Source organism: Rhodamnia argentea, chromosome 11 (assembly GCF_020921035.1).
Source record: "Rhodamnia argentea isolate NSW1041297 chromosome 11, ASM2092103v1, whole genome shotgun sequence".
Classification (NCBI taxonomy): Eukaryota; Viridiplantae; Streptophyta; class Magnoliopsida; order Myrtales; family Myrtaceae; genus Rhodamnia; species Rhodamnia argentea.
Genome location: NC_063160.1, coordinates 11,609,831 through 11,619,656, shown reverse-complemented (window position 1 = coordinate 11,619,656; position 9,826 = coordinate 11,609,831).

The following is a 9,826-nucleotide window of genomic DNA, read 5'->3' as shown; positions in this document are numbered from 1 at the left end:
ATATGCAAAGCATGCACAACAGTTTATATCAAACACCGCTTCAATATGTGCATAAATAAACACACAACACCCGAAACACCATATCTGCACAAAATATGTTAGCATAGACGCCACTCCTTATAACTCCCATCTGCATCAATATTTAACACTTTTTGTTAGTGAACGTACCTCGCCTTCAAGAGCATTTGCAGAAAACACGGTGATAAAAACAATCAACTTTTTATCGGCTTAAGTCATCTTAATGATCTTGTAATCATCATTTTTTTTGTCCGGAGCGGAGTCGCCGGTCTGTTGCGACCCTCTCGTCCTTTCTTTTTTCGTCGTCGGGGGATACGGCGATCGAGACGAGGTTAACGAGCCGCGTTTCTGACCCGGTTGGCGGTGGATCTCGGCGCGCGGGTCTCTCTCAAGACCCATTCTCGAATCACTATGTGAAGAAGATTTTCAGATATCGGGATCGACCTCGGTGTGGTTGGGTAACATGTGCACAGTGTACGTGTATATGGAGTCGCCACCGATCAATTTTTGGAGGGTATGATTGGGAACCTTATCGAGCGATCGGGAGAAACCGTTCAATTCTACGAGACCCATAGAAATGGGTCCGAGGACTTGGTTACGCCAAGTTTCGAATCAACGCCCTTTCGGTTACCGAAGTTGAGTGATATTCTAACCTAATAATTCATGCAGATGAAATTTAAGGCGGGGTAGGCTCTAACGATCTAAGATATCACGCAGACTAGAATTTGTTAACCTATCAATCACAATCAAGATTATGAAGGTGCAATCAAGATAATTTCAATCAAGTCCATTGTCGCGACTCTCTTTAGCGGAATAGCGACGATCGAGGCGAGGTTAACGAGCCGCGCTTTCGACCCGGTTGGTAGTGGATCTTGGCGCGCGGGTCCCTCCCGAGACCCATTACTCGAATCGCGATGTGAAGAAGATTTTCAGATATCGGGATCAACCTCGGTGTGGTCGGGTGACAGGTGCATAGTGTACATGCATATAGAGTCGACACCAATCAATTTTTGGAGGGTATGATGGGGAACCCTATCGAGCGGTCGGGATAAACCGTTCGATTCTACGAAAACTAGAGAAGTGGGTCCGAGGACTTGGTTACGCCAAGATTTACATCGACGCCCTTTCGGTTACCGAAGTTGAGTGATTTTCTAACCTAGGAATTCATGGGGACGAAATTTAGGATGAGGTAGGCTCTAACGATCTAGGGTTATCACGCAAACGGGAATTTCTATCCTATCAATCACAATCAGAAAATTAAATGCACAATCATGGACAATCTCAATCAAATCGATCAATCAAATGAGCGTAGCATGTCTAAAATGCCCTACCGGCCCACATAAAAAATCCATTCGAGTTCATGGATGGTTCGGGAAATTTGTGGGGCCAAATGCCCAGAAAGGTAAAATGGTCATTTTGAAGGGTCGGGATCCAAAAATCATAAAATAGGGTTGGGCCAGTTGAATGTGGCCATTTCTATTTTTTGTGATTTTTTTTATATTTTTTTGAAATTTTTGAAATTTTTTGGATTTTTTATTTATTTTTTGAAAATCAATAATTTTTTGGATAGATATAAATCGACCCTAGGAACTTCAAAATTTTTCGATTCGGACTCTAAGAGTCTCGAATCGACCTAAACATTTTTTTAGAAATTTTTTGGAAAAATCTGAGAATTTTTATGAATTTTATTGATTTTTTTGGATTTTTAGAAAATTTTTATTAGTTTTTCGGATCGAGTCAACCCGGTCAACCGGACCACGACCCGATTCGCAACATACTCGACCTAAAAATGACATCGTTTCTGCTTATTCTATTTTTTTTAAAACTATTTTCCTAATATCCGAAAATACAAAAATTAAACGGACGGCTAGGATTAAACCCGGAATCGATCTCGGCCGTTCGCTCACCTAAGCCTACGTGTGCCTTGCCACACCGGATCATACCTGCCCTATACATGAAACGACACCACATCGGAACCAAATGGACGGCCACGATTTAAGCTCAGATCTAATCTCGACCGTCGACTCACCTAAGTCTAAAACGACGACGCATCAGCCCTTTGGCCCAAACGACGTCGCTCACTCATTTATATAAACGGCGCCGTTTCCATTTTTTTTATTTTCTATCTAATAAACAAATTACTAAAAATACAGAAAATCTAATCTAACAATCCGTAATTAAACTAAACTATTTATCACAACCGTCGGATCTAATCCGACTCGGCCTATTCGCGCCAACGGCCAAGCCGACTCGGACTCGAGCCGGACCTATCACTACTCGCCACCTCGGACCTTGACTCGTTGACCCGCTGCGTGTACTTCATCTCCAACCTCTCGCCAGCGACTCAACGGACGGCCGAGAACCTCCGGCGACGATCTAACAGCAAGACCTTAACCAAAACTCGCGAAACCAACTCTGATCGACTCGTCTCTACCTATAGATTAACATATCTCAGAATCGTACAATTCTATCGGCTAAATCGCGAGTATCAAGCTACGCACGTAACGACATTGCAGAGTTCGGTCAAGTGATATAGGGCACAACAGGCTAATTCCTTCACACACGAACATCTCATGGAGTTCGGGAAGCTTACCTCGAGCTCTGATTGAGCTCGCGATGGCTAGGAAAGCCTGGTCAATGTTCGACTGCACCGAGGCATGTAGGAGGTTCGACTCGGGATATTCGGGCGGTTTCGAAGGCCGCAGGTCAATTGAGCTGGTGCGATCGCTTCCTCCTAGCTCGGGCGAGCTTCCGATGATGATCCGACGCCTTGATTTAGCCTAGATTGGCTGAGCTGAAGTCGCGAAGCTTCGGTGTGAAGCTTCGGTAATGGTGTCGCGCGAGAGCTTCTCTCTCTACTTTTCTCTTTCTCTCTCTATTACGGTATCACAGACGAGCACGAATGAGCCTCCTCTCCACTTCGCGAAGCTTCTTGGCCTTTTATACCTATTTCAAATTTTGGCGCGTCGAGAGGGGCTTTGCCGCCCTTCCTTTGCACGTGCCTAAGCGTACGAAGATGTGCAAACGGCGATGGCGACGATGGGGAATTCCTTCCAACTCATCCCGCGTTCTGATGTGCGCGAATTGGATGTCGTTTGATCAATTCTATGACAATGTTGACCTTCTGTGCCACCGGGACTTTGATCGCTTCGCCGGCACTCCTCCGGCGACCATTGACCTCGAGGTCGGGTTCAATCGACGTGTATCAACCTGAGGAACAAAACGCCCACATTAGTCCATTCAATTAGGCTCGAATTGATCGCCAAAACTCAATCCTTAAATCTACAAAATGGCGCGAGCATTTGGGGAAGATGACATCGTTCCGGACCGGTCGGACCCGTTCGGCCGACGGTTAAACCGATCTGAATCGGTTTAGACTTGCAATTTTCGAAATTAATCAAATTTTATGGGGAATTTTTACAATTAATTCTCAAAATTGAACTTAGGGACTCAAACACCATCTAGAAATGTAATTTTGCCCAAAAGTTCCTATCAATTTTTATGAAAACCCCAAATTTTTCTAAATTTGTAAATTGGGGAAAAGTACAATTGAGTGCCCAAATGATTAAATTGGATCAAATTACCCCTGTCAATCGATTCAGAACATATGAAAACCTTAGGGAGTAGTCCAATTTTTCCATGAAAGTCTTTGGATTAAAAGTAATTTAAAAATTTAAAAATTGCGGGGACTAAATTGCAAAGATTTTGGGGATTTTTGCCCAATTCGTGTAGTTCATACAATTGAGGGCGAAATTGATCAAATTGAAGTTGCAGAGGACTGAAATTGAATGTCTTGACTCAAGATATACAAAATTTGCAAATAAAAAGACTCAAATTGTATTTTTTAGGCAAATTCAACCCTTGGTGTTGTGAAGAAACACCTAAAATTGAATTCAAATTTTAATTTTTCTTGAGGTCATTATGAAAAGGGAATTAAAATAAAAATATGAAATATTTTTCTATATTTTTGTGACCTCGGGAAGTATTTTTTGTGAATTTTCTTGTATTTTGCTATTTTTCAAAAATATAAAAAAAATGAGAAAAATTTGAAAAATTAATTTTTGTTCAAAAATGGTTCCTTATGCTTGGCCAAGGCTACCAAACTTGATTTTTCAATTTTTTTTTTACTTTTTGTGAATTTTTGTGAATTTTATGAAATAAAACTAAGAAACACTTGATCAAAAATCAGGTGCCAACATCCATCAATCAATCAAGGCATAGCACATCTAATATGAGCCTATCGACCCAAAGAAAGATCTATCCGAGTTTCGGGATGGTTCGGAAAATTTTCAGGGCGAAATGCTCGGAAGGGTAAAATGGTCATTTTTAAAGGTTCGGGATCCAAAAATCACAAAATAGGGTCGGGCCAGTTGAATGTGACCATTTCCCATTTTTTGTGATTTTTCAGAATTTTTTGGAATTTTTCTAATTTTTTTTTTGTTTTTTTTATTTATTTTCCGAAAATCAATAATTTTTCGAATCGATATAAATCAATCCTCAATACTTCAAAAATTTTCAATGTAGACTTTAATAGTCCCGAATCGACCTAAATATTTTTTAGAATTGTTTTGGGAAAATCCGAGAATTTTTAAGATTTTTTATGAATTTTATTATTTTTTAAGGATTTTTAGAAAAATTTTATGAATTTTTTATTAATTTTTTAGATCGAGTCAACCCGGTCAATTCCCGGTCAACCCGACCCCGACCCGACTCGCAACCCGCTTGACACTAAAACGACGTTAGATCCTATTTATTGATTTTTTTTATTTTTTAAAAACTACTTTCCGAATATCGGAAATACAAAAATGAAACGGACGACTACAATTAAAGCTAGATCTAATCTCGACCGTCGGCTCAATCAAACCTACGTACGCCCCGCTACACCGGATTATATCCACCCTGTGTACAAAATGACGCCACATTGCCATTGGATAAACGGGCACGATTTAAACCTAGATTTGATCTGGACCGTTCACTCACCTAAGTCTAAAACGACAACGCATAGGGCCCTTGTCCCGAACAACGTCGCTCGCTACTTATGCAAAACGACACCGTTTCAGCATTATTTATTTTCTACTGAATAAACGAATTATCAAAAATACAAAAATCTAATTTGACGGCTCAAAATCAAACTAACCTATTTTCCTCGACCGTCGGATCTAATCCGACTCGGCTCACCTGCGCCAACGGCTAGCCGGACCGGACCTCGACCTGGACCAACTACGACACAACACCTCGGCCGCCGACTCGTGACCAAGCCACGTCGGCTTCGTTTTCAACCTCTCGACGACACCAAAATCAACGGCCAACACTTCTCCGGCGAGATCTCGACGGAATGACACGAAACCACCTCCAATCGACTCGACCGAATGTGTAGATCAACATATCTAAAAATCACGCAATTTCATCGGCTAAATCACGAGTATCGTACAACGTATAGATCGGTATCTCAGAGTTCAATAGAGCAATATAGAGCACAACCGGCTAATTCACCCACACACGAGCATCATAGGGAGTTCGGGACACTTACCTCGAGTTCTGATCGAGCTCGCAATGGCTAGAAATGCTTGGCCAATGTTCGACCGGACCGAGATATGTTGAAGGTTCGACTTAGGTATATCGCACGAAATCAATGCAAAAGCGAGACACAATCATGGTCGGCGAGGTTCGGGAATCAAAACGCACACATCAATTGAGACAATTATACTCATGATAGTATGATGCCATGATCGCACGGAATGAAGCTTGAGAGGTCGACTCACCGATTTTGGATATTGCGGACCGATTGAGCTAGTGCGATCGCTTCCCGGAACCCGTGTGAAGCTTCCGGACTTGATCACCCGCTTCGATTTGGCCTGGATTGAACGGGCGAAGTACTCATAGGACGAGCTCAAATCCTCGACCACACGGGCGGGAGAACGAGCTCTCTCTCTCGCTCTCTCTCGCTTTCTCTCTCTATGAGAAAAATGATCCTCTCTCGATTCGCGAAGTTTCTTGGCCTTTTATACTTGTTTCAAATTTTAGCGCGTCGGGAGGAGCTTCGCGGGCCTTCCTTCGCACGTGCCCGAGCGTGTGAAGATGTGCAAACGGCGACGGCGACGGTGGAGAATTCCGTCCAACTCATCCCGCGTTCTAACGTGCGCGAATTGGTCGTCTTTTGATCAATCTTGTGAAAACGTTGACTTTCTGTGCCGCCGGGACTTTGACTGCTTCGCTAGCGCTCCTTCGGCGACCATTGACCTCGAGGTCGGGTTCAATCGACGCGTACCAACCCGAGGAACAAAATGCCCACATTAGTCCATTCAATTAGGCTCGAATTGATCTTCAATTTGATCGCCAAAACTCAATCCTTAAATCTGAAAAATGGTGCAAGCATTTGGGGAAGATGACACTGTTCTGGACCGGTCAGACAGGTTAGAACGGCGGTTAGACCGATCTGAGCCGGTTCGGACTTGCAATTTTCAAAATTAATCAAAATTTATGGGAAATGTTTACAATTAATCCTCAAAATTGAACTCAAGGACTCAAACATTATCTAGCAATGTGATTTTGCCCAAAAGTTACCATCAATTTCTATGAAAACCCCAAATTTGTCTAAAATTGCAAATTGGGGAAAAGTTCAATTAAGTGCCCAAATGATCAAATTGGATCAAATTACCCCTGCCAATCGATTAAGAACATATGAAAACCTTAGGGGGTAGTCCAATTTTGCCATGAAAGTCCCTAGATTAAAAGTAATTTAAAAAATTTAAAATTTCAAGGACTAAATTGCAAAGATTTTGGGGATTTTTGCCCAATTCATGTAATTCGTGCAATTGGGAGCGAAATTGATCAAATTGGAGTTGCAGAGGACTGAAATTGAATGTCTTGACTCAAGATATGCAATAGTTACAAATAAAAAGACTCGAATTGTATTTTTTTAGGTAAATTCAACCCTTGGTGTTGTGAAGAAACACCTAAAATTGAATTCAAATTTTAATTTTTCTTGAGGTCATTATGAAAAGGGAATTAAAATAAAAATATGAAACATTTTTCTATATTTTTGTGACCTCGGGAAGTATTTTTTGTGAATTTTCTTGTATTTTGCTATTTTTCAAAAATATAAAAAAAAATGTGAAAATATGAAAATTTATTTTTTGTTCAAAAATGGTTCCTTATGCTTGGCCAAAGCTACCAAACTTGAATTTTCAATTTTTTGACTTTTTATGAATTTTTGTGAATTTTATGAAATAAAACTAAGAAACACTTGATCAAAAATCAGGTGTCAACAAGAATGGGTCGATGAAGGAAGCGACGATTGGAAACCTCATCTCTTTGAGGCTTGGTTTTACCGAGTTGGCGATACGATTTACGGGCCGCCGAGGAGCTATGATATACCAAGGAGCGTGATCCCCGGGTGGTGCAACCCGATGCCTCCCGATTGCGAAGTGCTCGACCCCATTCCCTCACCCGTAGTTGGCCAACCACATCCTCCGAGTCCCGCCGCCGATGTGGAGATCGTGGAACCCTCGGATGCTAAAGGAGAATCCGGAGAACCTCCCGAGTTGGAGCCCATGGACGAAGATGATATGGACTTCCCGCCGAATCCAGATTTCGAGCATGTGGAAAAGGAAGAAGAAGAATTTGTTCCAATGGACTCGAGTTAAACGATTACAGTAGAGTACGAACCGGTAGCTGATGAGGACCTATCCGAGGATAGCGAGCCCGGTCCGTAAGTATAGTTGTAGTATCTAGCTTTTGATGTTCCCTTGGGTTTAGGTCGTAGAACCCTTTTGATCGGTATCGCCTTCGTTGAACCCTTAGTTTTTGTTTTATCTCTCGTGTTGTAAAACTCTTGGTGTTATGTTATAATGTTTTTCTTAAGTCATCTTATTTTCAATTGTACGGAGTTTTGTTTTATGCTTCCGCTTGTGCATATCATACTGCGTTAAATTTTGCGCCGTTGAATCCCGGGTTTAATCAATGCGAACGACCGTAGTGGGATGTTGTTGAGCCCGGAGAGGAATCGGGGCGTGACACTTACAATTGTTGATGACCACTTGAGGAAGACCTGAGTGTTTGTATTTAGGCACAAGTTTGATGCTTTTGTTAAAATCGGATAGTTGAAAGCTTTAATAGAAAAGGAGACTGGTAAAATGATAACCATATGTGGATTAACAAAATAGCATGAAGTTTTGCTCAAAGTTATTAAATGAATTATGCATGAAGGAAGGCATAGTGAGACACCCCACAAATGCCAATCAACAACATCTTTCAAAGTTATGAGCAAAACATTATTAAAAATGGCCCATAAAATGCTTTATAGTGTTTGACAGACTAGGAGATTCCTAGGAGATGCGCTTCTTATGGCTAGCTACCTAAAGAATCGATCCTCATTGACTACGATTAAATATCGATTCCAGAAGAAGTTTGGTCAAGTAATGCTGCTAATTGACTATTTGGTTGCCTATGCTATGTTTGAATTAGTGATGACAAGCTCAATAGAAGGGCAAGAAAGTGCATGCTCCAAGGCTATGCAAAAGGTAAGTGGGGTTATCGGTTGTGGTGTTCAGAATTAAATTCACATGTTATCGGTAGAGAAGTTATATTTGTCGAGTCTCTAGTACATCTAAGTATGAGTGATTATAGCAGCATTCATATGGATCCGAACAATGTTTAGCTTGAGTGGAGTTGCAACCAGAATCTCCCGAGGTAGCGAATACTAACGGAGTAATCAACACAAATAGTGTTTGTAGTGAGGTGGAGCCTATGGAGCCAACGGTTCTTGTAATTGCTAAATTTGACAAGGTACGTGTTCGATCTATATGGATGGAACAATGGTTTTACTTTATCCGTGATAGAGGAGGTTGTGTTGGAAAATTCTTGTGGAGCGGTTAAAGGTGCATGTGCAATTGATGTTCTGATGAGATCCATGATTTTGGCGAAGTTTAAGCCCCGTTTGAACTTGAAAGTTATACGTGGCAATTGAACCCATTGAGGCTATAGGAGACCAATAGTGAAGTTCGAATTATAGAGAAGAGATTGTGACTTGGTTCAAACGTAGAGTCAAAGTGGAGATTGTTACAATATGTCTCGAGTTTAAGCCCATTGAACAAACCCGACCCGAATTGAATTATATAAAAACCTAATACATGGAAGTTCAAGAAAATGAATGTTGCAGACCATGGAATTTGTTGCGTGTTGGAGTCACGATAAAAAAGGAGAGTCCATAGTTGGATTTGGATTTTTTTTATTTGGAGTAGTCTGAATTATTTGTTAAATCAAATCAAGAAAACAACGAAAAAGAGGAAAGTGTAGTTGGTTAGTCCTTTCTCCAACTGGGTGTTGACTTCTTTGACCCATCCAAATATTTGTTTCTTCCTGGCGGTGGTTGATATATATAAATTCGCAAGGGCTGCTCTATGGGTTACGTAGAAGGGTGCTTGGACCGCCGAAGTTGATGTGCAGGGAAGAATAAAAACTTATTCATGAGTTTTGATGCGTGCATTGAGAGGCTTCTAATTGCATCCTCGGTCGAACCACAAGTTTTTTTATAGCCGATAGAAAATATTGTTTAAGGTTTTACTCAATTCTTTTGTGAGAATGAGAGATCATTTCATTGAAAATTATGAGGCTAAACACTGCGTGAATTATTGGATATACTTGGGTTTTGTAATCTTCGTTGTATAATTTGATCTATAGTGAAATTCGTTGTCACTCTCTCTATACATGTAGGTCTTTACGACTGAACCACGTAAGTTTACGAATTTATTAGTACAGATGCAAGTAAGTATACAAATTTATTAGGTCCATAACCAATGCTTGATTT